The sequence below is a fragment of the Notolepis coatsorum genome (genome assembly GCF_963971535.1).
Source record: "Notolepis coatsorum genome assembly, chromosome: 13".
Classification (NCBI taxonomy): domain Eukaryota; kingdom Metazoa; phylum Chordata; class Actinopteri; order Aulopiformes; family Paralepididae; genus Notolepis; species Notolepis coatsorum.
In genome coordinates, this window is record NC_140177.1 from 21,922,846 (window position 1) to 21,936,242 (window position 13,397).

At 43.2% G+C, this 13,397-nt stretch overlaps 1 pseudogene across 1 annotated transcript in view; it reads right to left on the minus strand.

Moving 5' to 3' along the window:
- The window catches only part of LOC311238682 (RNA-binding Raly-like protein), an 81,806-nt pseudogene that overhangs the window by 14,728 nt on the left and 53,681 nt on the right, over window positions 1-13,397 (minus strand). Inside the window, exon 4 of the transcript XR_014621098.1 lies at window positions 7,107-7,300. The product of XR_014621098.1 is annotated as an RNA-binding Raly-like protein (transcript). The remainder of the gene's footprint in view (window positions 1-7,106; window positions 7,301-13,397) is intronic.

Sequence of the window (13,397 nt, forward strand, 5' to 3'; positions counted from 1 at the left end):
ATTATAATTATTATTATTAAATACAATAATATTCTATAGGCTTGCCGTAGTAGTCAGTGATACTGGTGTCATTCTCTGTTCAGGCATCCACTGAGTAAATTAATTGCCTACTGCCCCTTTAACAACAACTTAGTTTCAGTTTCACGGTAGAGAGGATTTAACTTCACTTTGTTAGATTTCGACCATAATCAGCCAGTATCACCTCTTCATCTGTGTTCGTGTAGTTTCTGCGTTGTGTTTATCTCTCGACCTTCTCATACTGGCTGTACATCGTGGTCATCCCCCTTATATGCAATCCGTAATCATAAGAATTCGACACTGGCAACGTGATACTTTTCTTGGAAAACGTTGTTTATTCCATGAACAAAGCCTCGTAATCAGATGGAAACCAGTTCTGTATTGTCCTTGAAAAGTCTTTGGAAGAAACTAAATTCATTATTCTAATCTCTGATCTCTCCTTTCACCCCGCTCGGTGGTCGTCGCGGCCTAGCTGTTATCCAAAAGCCTTCCCTGTTGTCGTGCCACGTCAGTCCTCCCCTCCACCCTTCCCTGCGGGAGGATTGTTTCAAAGTCTCTGATCAAGCTTCTTCTCGTCTGTGCCTTGTATATCTTTTTTTTATCCACTTTTTTCTCCCATCCCAATTCTGCTGTGCCAATTCTCCCCTCCCCTGTCTTGAACGTTGCTTGCATATGCCACCCACTGGCCGGTTGTAGGGAGGATAGAAGCCTTGCATCACGTGTCCCCTCCGATACACGAGGAGGCAGCCTGTCGCATCTTTTCACCTGCCAGCGCGGACTCTCATTGGCGAGGTGTAACGTGTGGGAGGCTCACACTACCCCCGCCATTTCCTGTCTCTGCTGTGCAGGCGTCCCCCAACCGACCTGTAGGAGTCGCTGTCCACAACGTCCAGATTACCACCCATCGACTTCCACCCCGCTAACTATACCAATTGAGTCAGTATGACGACTGGCCCAAGCCGGAGGCAACGCAGACAGCCGGAGTCGAACCCGGTGTCTCTTGCGTTGGTGACGAGCGCAATGTCCGCTGTGCCACCCAGCCGCCGACGTCTGTGCCTCGTATCTGAATCTAACTTACACCCGGAAGAAACTCACATCATAACGTCTTCACCATAGCGACGACAGGCCCGGCCCCTCTTCTCGTTGCTATGTGACACGCTGTCTTTTGACCCAAATCACTATGGCAGCGGTGATGTTGATATTAACTTCCTAGCTTCAAACCCGCCTGCTCTCAGTGCAATGTTTTGGTTACGAACCTGCTGAACGACCTTGGCATGCACACACACCCTGCTTGCTGCCAACACACTGACTCTCTCTGTTGTCCTCCTCCTCTGAGATGGCTATAAGTAGATGCTGTCATCCACCAATATTTTACATTATATACACAATGAAAAACATAGACATCCTTCAACTTGAAGCCGAGACTGAAGAAGACTAGAGAACAGATGACACGTTACACAACAATGGCAGAGGATTGTCAATATTTTGGATTTAAACACAGTAGAAGCAACTGGAGAGGAGCTCAGATGATCTGGTGGTAAAGTTGACGTATGTGTTCGTGCGTGCGTGTGTGTGTCTTTCCATTGGTTACCATTATTGGGCGAACAAGAAAACTAAAGAAAACTGCAAAATTGTAATGACCCTGCTGTGTTAAACATTTAATTAATTCATCATGGTTTTGTTTTAGGGACAACTAGGCTGTAGTAAACAGGAGAGGAAGAGGGGAGAGCCGAGTGCAGAGTGTCAGTGCGCGTTGTTAATTCTGTCCACTTGTCATCGTGCCTAAGCTTCAACGTTTTATTCATCATCTACATTTGGCAATACAAGCTTAAACGTTAAAGATCAATGTAAGCCAGTGTAAAGTAAAGTATTGAGCATAGATTTGTAAAATGTGCAACCCTACTTTCACCTAGTGGTATGACTGAGACGTGTTCTTCGTATGGCTGCGCGTACCGCACCGTGGCGGCCGTACCGTAAATTCGCGGGACGAATACACGTACCATTACACCCCTAATAGATATAGTATCTACAGATATGTAAAATGATTATGTGCAGGTATGTACAGAAAGATGTGGATATATATATATATATATATATATATATATATATATATATATATATATATATATATATATATATATATATATATATGCAGTAAATATGAAGATATAAATGTAAATATGCGGTGTATATATAGCACTCATACAGAGTATATGGGTAGACTATAGTATGAGATGGGTAGTTAAGATAATTATGATTACTATGGTTATAGTAAGGCAGTTGTAGACAGTGCCTGTTTTAGCCTGGCATGGGTCCAATATCCAATTCCAGTATCCGTATCACACCCAGTATATGGATGTACTGCGATACTGTAGAGTGTCTGTATCTAACGGATTGTCACGAGGACTTAGTCAACCAGCAGCTACTATCAGAACACGCGTTGATCGCTGGGGGAGAGTACATTCATCAAAATGAATGCGGTTGAGGGGCTGTCACTGAAAGGTCATGGTGGCCATGGGGATGAAGGCTGGGGATGAAGGCAGGGGACACGGTGACAGTTTGAGACGGATTAGCTGCAGGGTGTGATTTGCCAGGGGGGATGGGGGTTCACTAACTCTGATTTTCACGAACCTACCTCTGGTTGTTCATTTATATCACTGGTGGGTTTAATGTATCCCCCCTTCTGGTCTATAACAGACCATTCTTCTGGTAGTTTATAACAGACTATCATTCATTCTTCTGGTAGTTTATAACAGACTATAATTCATTCTTCTGGTAGTTTATAACAGACTATAATTCATTCTTCTGGTAGTTTATAACAGACTATAATGAATTCTTCTGGTAGTTTATAATAGACTATCAGCCTACAAGTTCTGTTATTTTCTGTTATGTTATGCTATGTTATGCTATGTCATGTCATGTCTTGTTATGTTATGTCATGTTATGTTATGGTCTGCTTAGGGCTGTCAGTTTACCGCATTAATTAGATTAATTAATTACACAGCAAATTATCGCGTTATGAAAGTTAACTCAAAATGTATTACAAAAAAAAAATATATATATAAATTATTTGCATTATATGTCCATTTGCATGTTCTTGGTATCTGAATCTATGGATCTCAGGGAATGTATTCCCAGTGTCAGAAATACTGTGTCTGTTACTAGGCTTGAGTAAATTGTAATGAACCAAATGAGAATATCAATTCAATTCTTATTCTTTTGGCTGTGAATAACACTATGCTAAAATTGACCAGACCTGAAAAATCTAAGCAAATGAATAAAGGGAAGATGATTAAACAGAAGGTTTTGTAGATACAGTACTGAATTCTGCCATCCAGACACATGCAATTTGAAATATGATTATAGAATATAAAATATCAGGCCTAAAATGGTTATGCGATTAAAATGCGATTAATTAGATTAATTAATTACAAATCCTGTAATTAATTAGATAAAAAAAATGTAATCGCCTGACAGCACTAGTTCTGCTATGTCATGTCATGTCATGACATGTCGTGTTGTGTTGTGTTGGTTATGTTATGTTATGTTATGTTATGTTATGCTATGCTATGTCATGTCATGTCATGTCAAGTTATGTTATGTTATGTTATGTTTTGTTATGTTATGTATTGTTCTTCAGTGTTATATATCATACTGGTCATCGCGTCTCGCTCCTGCCATTATGGATAACTCTTATCTCCTAGCACCTACTGTGCTCATGAACAAACAATTTGCACCCATGCACGTGACCAGGCCTCGCCCCAGCGTCCTCCTACAAGACGCCGGACATGGTCACACTCCACCTTCCTCTTTTTTTGTTTCCAACATGGACGCTGCAGTGCACTCCATGAACTAGTTGTTATGAAATGCAGACAGAAATTACACAATGTTGGGTTTTCACCGGAGATTCGCCAGCCCCTGGAATCTTCTCGGCACATCCTAACAGCGCATCGGGCCTGTCCTGGGGTTTCCTCGTCTCGTGACAGCGGATCGAGGGACGTCGCGCGGCGGCTAGCTGTCGGGCTAGGTCGCGCACAGGTAGGGCCTGCGCTGCCAGGCATTAATGCTAGCGTTTGTGATACTGCTTGTTGTCCCGTGAGACAACCGAGTTGTGTATTGGCGCAAGGGGCAGGATATTTGGGTAAACATGGTCGTCATGACTCTGAGTTGGATGTTTTTCCGGCTATCCTGGAGCACGCGGCTAATGCTAATGCTACGATGCTGGGTCACTGTTCCTTTGTTCCCCGCCGTGGGCTGTCACCTCTCTTCCCTCCTCTTAACCGGTCAATCTGTGTCTAATGTGGGGGGTTTTGCTGAGGCTTATTTACCCCTTTTATGGGTGAATGGGCTGACAACAGGGTGCAAGGCAGTCCCTTCGTTAAGTTTTACCTCATGGACATAACTGGGGGTTCTGTCTCCCAGGCGGTTCTGAGGCCTGGGACCTCCCCTGCGTCCCGCCAGTCGGTGGGCTAGCAGGGGTGTGTGGGTGTGTGCCACGGGGTGCTGTGTCACACGTGGTCCCGCCTGTACTGTGCGTTTTTAAGGGTCTTGGTTCCCCCTTTTTTTCGCACTTTGGTGGAGTTGACTGCCTCCCCCCCTTCGTTAGGACGGGCGGGTGGACGGGACTCCCCTCCTCCCTGGTAGTGGGGCTTACGGGCCCTCAGGGGGTACACTTGTCGGGTCACGTGTCTGCTCTGCCCCATATCTCATAATGGCAGGAGCGAGACGCGATGACCAGTATGATATATAACGAAAGGTTATCCTATAACCTAGTTATATGAATACTGGCAGAGCGTCTCGCTCTCAGCGCCCTGAGGTCCCTTGGTTGGGTTTTCAATGTTGGAAACTTTTTTTCCGAGGAAGGTGGAGTGTGACCATGTCCGGCGTCTTGTAGGACGCTGGGGCGTGGCCTGGTCACGTGCATGGGTGCAAATTGTTTGTTCATAAGCACAGTAGGTGCTAGGAGATAAGAGTTATCTCATAATGGCAGGAGCGAGACGTTATAGGATAACCTTTCGTTTCTGCTTCTTAGTCATTTGGTCTATTTGACCTAGCCTACTGTACTTTTCAGAAATTAGTTCATTCATCTAAATCCTTATATTAACACTTTGGACGCCAGACCCGATCACTCGCCGACGCTTGGGCGCCAAACCCGAGTATAGTCGGGTTTTCATCGTTATTTATTTTATTCGATATTTCCATTCATTACAGGCACACGGACATCTGGGTTAACATGGGGAATCATTCTGAGAATGCCAATGTGCAATACCGGCCACATCCACCCAGGTGGCAGTATCGAGCACCCTTTGAAACATGATATCTTGGCCTGTGGGTTGATCAGAAGTCTCAGGTCCGATTTTTATTGGTCGGGCAAGGGGACCGGTTGTCCCAATCGGATTGAGAAGCGTGAATTCCTCCCGGTGCATGATGTGTGGCGGATTATGTTGGCGACACGATCGACACCAATACTGGGACTCGCGATCAGATAATTGTAATATTCTTTTTGGAGTACATCCTAGTGAAGGTAAGGCCTCTATGGCATAAATCCTGCTGTGATCCAACCATGATTTCACTTCAATCACAATATATGTGTGTAACGCTATGCCACAACGTGTGCCGTTGGTGACGATCAAAGCATCAAAAAACTACCCCCCCCACCCTTTCATGCATTCATGATGAAACATAATACCGATAATATAGATGTGATTTCAAAATAGTAGCGTGTACAGGCGAGAAATGGCAAAGTTTTTAGTGAATTGCACGTATTGCTGCATAGCGTCGTTTTCTGGGATTAGACAGGATTATTCTAAAACTATAGTCATATTCACCATGGTATAAAAACGGGAATGTATGGATGAATTTCTTTTTCTTTAACACAGATTGAACGATAGATAGTCGATGTCAAATGGGCCATAGTAGTGAAAATAGCTATAATATAGAATATAGTTATAGCCCTGCAAACACTGCCACGTATTCCTATACTTCAGAGTGTTGTGCTTTTAACAACACATCACGCATATCGCTGTGGCGTCCAAAGTGTTAAGGCCAGCTGTATACATTATGTAAACCTAACCTGTACGTTTTTCGAACAAACTAAACAGTTCATGGAACAGTAGAGAAGAAGGCTATCTGGATTATCGCTCCCTAGACCTTTACTGTAAGCAGTGTTTCAACCGGTCAAGGTCTTGAAATGTTGTTTACTTTAAAGGTTAAAGGTAATTCGATCCAGTGCACAGATATCCTTCTTTATATCGTTCCTCAAGATAACAGTTTTAAAGGTACTGTTCTTTGTTAAATTAAGTGTTAAATAGTGTGTTAAATAGCTCTACATTCCGACAGCCATCACTGATATAGAGTGTTTTGTAAGTAACATGGGTCTTCCAGTCCCTCCTGATCTGCAGTAAACAGAATTTATTTTTTCCCCTGGTGTCCCGTTCCCACTTCATCCAATCGGGAGAGAGATCTTGCCAAGCCAAATTTTCTGGCAGATTGTTTTTATTTCTTTCAAGGACATAATTTGCTTAATTAAAACTAGTTTTTATTTCTTATTTTTGTCAGACCATGTTTGCAGTGTGGAGTTCTCTCTCCTGATTGGATAAAGTGGGACCAGAACATTTATTTTGTGTTTACTGCAGAGTGGAGGGACTGAGAGACCCATGTTACTGACAGTGTGTCAGAGCTATTATTTTAACACCAATTATTTTAATAGATACATACCACTTACAGCACCTTTAACAGAGTACAGCGTCACACAGCACAGAGATGGGACTTAAATGAGAATGACAGGAGCCAAGATGGAGGCCAGGTGAAAGAACAGCGGCTGAACATCACAGGAGAGCGAGGGAGAGGGAGAGAGAGACAGAGACAGAGACACAGAGAGATAAAGAGGCAGAGACACCGAGAGAGAAAGAGAGACAGAGAGAGAGGCAGAGACAGAGCCACAGAGAGAGAGATAGGGGGAGAGAGAGAGAGAGAGAGAGAGAGAGAGAGAGAGAGAGAGAGAGAGAGAGAGAGAGAGAGAGAGAGAGAGAGAGAGAGAGAGAGAGAGAGAGAGAGAGAGAGAGAGCGAGAGAGAAAGGAATACCTACACTTAGGACCTGCCACCAAGGAGCCGGCATTGAGCGCTCTGGAGGAGGAAGAGGAGGAGGAAGAAGAGGAAGAGCAAGTCCTGACCGGGAAGGAGGGCTTGGTTCGGCGCACGGCCGGCACGACGACTCTGGAGCGCTTGATGGGGATCACAGCGCGAGTCGGGGGCACCACGCGACCGTGGTACTCAAAGAGTCTGGAGAGACGCGGGACAGAAGAGGGAGGAAGTGTAGACACCATAGAAAACAAGTGAGCATGATACCCCAGCACATGCCATTGCATACTTTATTCAAGGAGAATGGGCGGTTTGTGACCGGAAGGTCGTCGGTTCGATTCCCCTTGAATGGCAGGGGAAATCTAGGGGCGGGGAAGTGAATGAATAACTCTCTCTCTCCCGTCCCTCAATACCAACTGCTGAAGTGCCCTTGAGCAAGGCACGTAAACCCCCAACGGCTCCAGTGGAGTTGCCCAGTGTCTGTGGTCATACTGGGCAGCTCCTAGTGGTCAACAGTGTCAGACTGTGGTCGTACTGGGCAACTCCTAGTGGTCAACAGTGTCAGTCTGTGGTCGTACTGGGCAGCTCCTAGTGGTCAACAGTGTCAGACTGTGGTCGTACTGGGCAACTCCTAGTGGTCAATAGTGTCAGACTGTGGTTGCACTGGGCAACTCCTAGTGGTCAACAGTGTCAGACTGTGGTTGCACTGGGCAGCTCCTAGTGGTCAACAGTGTCAGACTGTGGTCATGCTGGGCAGCTCCCAGACGTGAACGGAACTGTGTGAATGTGAAGCAGGGCGTTGCTGAAAAAGAGCATTTTGTGCTCAAAACGGCTATAAAAAAGAACAAAAAATGTACACGTTAGATGGACTTGATCTTGAAGTGTAGCCCTGGTAAAAAGGTTAATGGTTAAACGTCATTGCCGTTAGACAACAGGAAGTGAACCGTGCCAAATTACCATCCTCTCTTCAGCCGCTCATTAGTTCCGCTATGTTGTTGTTCGTCATTCGTAGTGACAACAACAAGCTCTTTGAAAAGTGCTCAATAAACACACCATTAAAAAACATGTCTAGGGTGTCCGAGGACATAATTATTGAAACAAGATTTATTTCATGTCATAAATAGATCAATACAGTCCGTATTAATTAATGTTGCATTTCTTGAATTTTTTTTAGCCAAGAGTAAAGAGTCAAAGACCCTAACCCTATCAAAACAGCATTATTATCTATATATGAGTTTATAGAAATCTCAGCGCATTGGATCGGAAAACCGGATGAATTAGACGCAAATAATAAAGGGCGCCTGGTGGTACTAAATCCAGATTGAACTCTGCCATTGGAAAGAGGAGATTTGGCCCGATCCATAGATGTATGACTTGGCCAATGGCCATAATACGGTAATTTATAGGCCTTATATTCTATATTCTATATTCATATTTCAAATTGCATGTGTCCGGATGGCAAAATGTTGTACTGTATCTACAAAACTTACAAAAGATTTTTTGTACACTTGATCTCAAGAAGGTGCTGAATGAGCTCAGTGGCAATTATTTTGCATAGTGTTATTCACCATCAAAGATGGAAATCTCCTTTGGTTCATTACTCAAGCATAGTAACAGACACAATATTTCTGACACTGGGAATACCTTCCCTGAGGTCCATAGATGTCCCTAGATACCAAAAACATGCTAATGGGTCTACATTATGTAAAACTTTATGCTTACATATTGTATTCAGTATTAATTTACTGTCCTGTGAAATTGGTTAAATGTATACTTCCGTCCCTGCTTACCTAAGGTGTGTACTATAATATTACCTAAGGTGTATGTATACTATAGTATTACCTAAGGTGTGTACTATAATATTACTATAATATTACCTAAGGTGTGTACTATAAAGTATAATATGACCTAAGGTGTGTACTATAATATGACGTAAGGTGTGTACTATAAAGTATAATATGACCTAAGGTGTGTACTATAATACTATAATATTACTATAATACTATAATATTACCTAAGGTGTGTACTATAAAGTATAATATGACCTAAGGTGTGTACTATAATATGACCTAAGGTGTGTACTATATTTATGACCTAAGGTGTGTACTATATAACTATAATATGACCTAAGGTGTGTACTATATTTATGACCTAAGGTGTGTACTATAATATTACTATAATGTGCCTTAAGGTGTGTACTATAATATGACCTAAGGTGTGTATTATAATATTACTATAATACTATAATATGACCTAAGGTGTGTACTATAGTATTACCTAAGGACGGTGTGTACTATAATATTACCTAAGGTGTGTACTATAATATTACCTAAGGTGTGTACTATAATATTACCTAAGGTGTGTACTATAATATTACCTAAGGTGTGTACTATAATATTACCTAAGGTGTGTACTATAATATTACCTAAGGTGTGTACTATAATATTACCTAAGGTGTGTACTATAATATTACCTAAGGTGTGTACTATTACCTAAAGTGTCTACTATAATACTATAATATTACCTAAGGTGTGTACTATAATACTATAATATTACTATAATACTATAATATTACCTATGGTGTGTACTATAATATTACTATAATATTACTGCAACGTCAATGATGACTTAAAAGCCGAACGATATTGAATTTTCCGGGGACACGGCGAAGCGTGAGACTGTAAACAAAGCGATGAAAATGTCAGGAGGAAGACACAGGGTCCGCCTCGCTGCCGCGCAAACCACCCGCCTGGGGACTGTGTGACATTCAGTCTCCTAAATAGATAAAAGCATCATTAGTAAACCTAATGGAGAGGAATAATAAAAAAAGAAAAAGTCTCTACAATATGACTTTCATTATACGCCTCTGATAATGCGGTCGCTTTGCCTCGGATGGGAAATGCTGCAATTCTGCTAAAAGGAAAGATCCCTCTTCATGTAAGTAGTTAGCTTGGAGCGGGGGGAGAGGGTGGAGGTTGGTGGGGGGAGGGGGGGGGGGGTGGTGGGGGCGGTACACTGAAGGGCAAATCGGTCTAGAAGGAATGACTGGAAAAGAAGATAAGAAAAGAGAGATATAGGGGGGGGGGGGTATAGATACACTTCTTCTATACCTATATTAGATTATATTCAAATGTATTGGTAAAATAAAATGGTAAATGGTGCATTTATATAGCAGCTTTTATCCAAAGCACTTTACAATTTTTGTTCCTCACATTTTACCCATTCACCCATTCACACACCAACGGCGTAGGCGACCATGCAAGGTGCCAACCTGCTCATCGGGAGCAGTTAGGGGTTCAGTGTGTTGCTCAAGGACACTTCAACACGCTGCCCAGGAGGAGCCGGAATCGAACCGGGAACCTTCCAACTACCAGATGACCACTGTATTGTCATCAAGTACAGTACAACGAAAAGAGGTTTGGCATCCAACCAGAGTGCAAATGTAGCAGTAAAGTGCAACAGCATTATACAATGTACAGGTGATTAAAGCCCAACCTCTAGGTTAAACCCTACTGATCAATTATGGGTAGTTTACATCATTGGTATATAATTTCATTATTTATTTTTTTCCATTTGACACCGGAAATGCCACTCTGAAAGAGTTAAAAAGGTCCACGCACGAATAACATGCACGCGCGAATCAAAAAAGCTTATCAAACGCCGACGTCACAACAGGTGCATATTAATGAGCCGAATCTAAAAGCTTATCAGACGCTAGCACCTAGCACGGCCGTGACGTCACTTCAGGAAACGTATGCCTTATGTCCGTCCGGGTCATAGTACTAGATCAATGGTGGCTCACTCGGTGCATCACAGTTAGCCTATATCTCCGCCGTCCCTGCTACACGCAGTCGGGACCACTACACTCACTGACGTTAGCCTATAGCCCGCCGTCCCTGCGGGTGGTTCTCTCCTCTTTGTGTGCCCCCGTCCCCGCGGAGGAGCTTGTGGACTCGACGGCGGCCGCAGGGCGCCGGAGCCCGCAGCTCTAGTTAGCTCATAGCTATCGTGTAACACTGGCCTTTGCGGGCTCGGGCGCCCTGCGGCTGCCGCCGCCGTCGCGTCCATGGGCCCCCCGGCAGGGCATCCGTGGGGACGGGGTGTACAGAGAGGAGAGAACCATTTTGGGTCGGCCGTTCATGCCGGCCAGCGAGCCGGATGTCGGGATATGTTGTTAGCACAATAGCTACCAAGCTAAGCTATGTTATCTACTAACGTTATAAACACAATATGTGTACAACGACACAATGATTTACATTATTACAAATATGGTAACGTGGTTGTGGCTTTTACAAATAGTGGTTAGCTTTAGAGATGGATGGATGGCTATAATCACGGAGCAATAGTGAGGTGAAACAGATACATTTCCATTCGGCTAGTAGTAGCAAGCATATATCTATGGTAGCAAGGCTCTCTGCCTGCCACTAGCTGTGTGACTCTCAGCGCCCCCTGGTGAGCCCCCTGTTGTCCTGCACCTGTTGTGACGACATTACACGCGCACGTTATGAACCATTGATTAAAATATGCACGTGCGTGGTGATTGTGTTGGGCAGACAAAATGTTTGATAAAAACGCTAAAACTGGGTCAATTTCAATACTTTTTTTCCCCTTCTTCATGAAAGCCACTGTTGGCCTAGTCCACATTGTTTATTGAACAAAAATACAACGTGGAGGTTGACCTTTCAACTGGATACAAAACATACAAATTAGTACCGTTTGGGCCGCGGCCCGTGGGCCTAGTGACGAGGGGCCTCAAAAAAACAAAAACAATAATCGTTTTGAAATTTTTTATTTTTTTACTTTTATTTCTTATTTTCTTATTAATTTTGGAGATCGATGTCATACTGTGACACTGAAATGAAAAAAGATTTCATCAACTAAAATATTTAGTCAACAAAAATATTTCATCAACTAAAATATACAGTACATCACACCCCGTGCCTCTCCCTGCCGTCTGCAAGTGGCTAATCTTGAGTTCCCGACCCCCCAGTAAGCTAACCATGGATAAATCCAAAAAAAGGAAAGTCTGAGGAAAATAGAGGGTTTAATTCAGCGTGGACAGATTAATTTGCTTTCACGACTAACAATGCAGGCTTACCTGTAGTCTATGCCTGATATGTGGTGCGAAATTTGCAAACAACGATTACTGTCATTTTGATTACTGTAGTTTGCCTGGTATGTAGCCTTGGTTAGTGGCTGCCCCACCAATGTTTTACATATAAAAACGCCACTGTGCGTGCGTGCACAACGTGTATGTGTGTGTGGGGGCCTCCACAAGAGTCTGGCCCAGAGGCCTCTGAATTCTTAATCTGGCCTTGCTACTGAGTGAGAAGCTAATTGGATGCATCTCAATTATTAGTAAGGTGAGACATGTACTCAATCCCAACTCATTGCACACTCTGTACTGTGCAATGATCTTGCCTTACCTGCATTACTGCACAGAGGTATGGGGTAACACATACAAAACAACCATAAATACATTGACTATCCTACAAAAAAGAGCAATAAGAGTAATAAACAATGCAGGATATCGGGACCACACACACACACACACACACACACACACACACACACACACACACACACACACACACACACACACACACACACACACACACACACACACACACACACACACACACACACACACACACACACACACACACACACACACACACACACACACACACACACACACACTGTTTCTACAGTCACACATTTTGAAGTTCATTGATATGGTAAACTTTAAAACTCTGCAAGTTATGTACAAAGCAAGAAATAATCAATTACCGGTAAATGTAAGAAGCAAATTTCTGGATAAAGAAGGGGGAAACAACCTCAGAGGACCATTGAACTTCAAAAAACCTGTGATGAAAACCAAACTGAAAATAATGTGTATCTCCTCTTACGGAGCCACCCTGTGGAATGGGCTAGACTCGAGGATGAACTAAAATATTGTGAAAACATAAATCAATTCAAATCTAAACTAAAAAAATCTATTTTCGATAGGTACAGAAGGGAAGAAGAGCTTTAATTGCATAATAATAAAAAAAAAATACATATGATACTTGTTTAACCTTTATTTACCCAGGGTAGGTTCGCTGAGCACAGATGCTCTTTTTCAGCTACGCCCTGCTTCACATTCACACAGTTCCATTCACACCTGGGAACTGCCCAGTACAACCACAGTTGACACCATTGGCCACTGAGCAACTCCACTGGAGCAGTTGGGGGTTAAGTGCCTTGCTCAAGGGCACTTCAGCTGCAGATTTATCCTGCCGGTCCCGGGGATCGAACC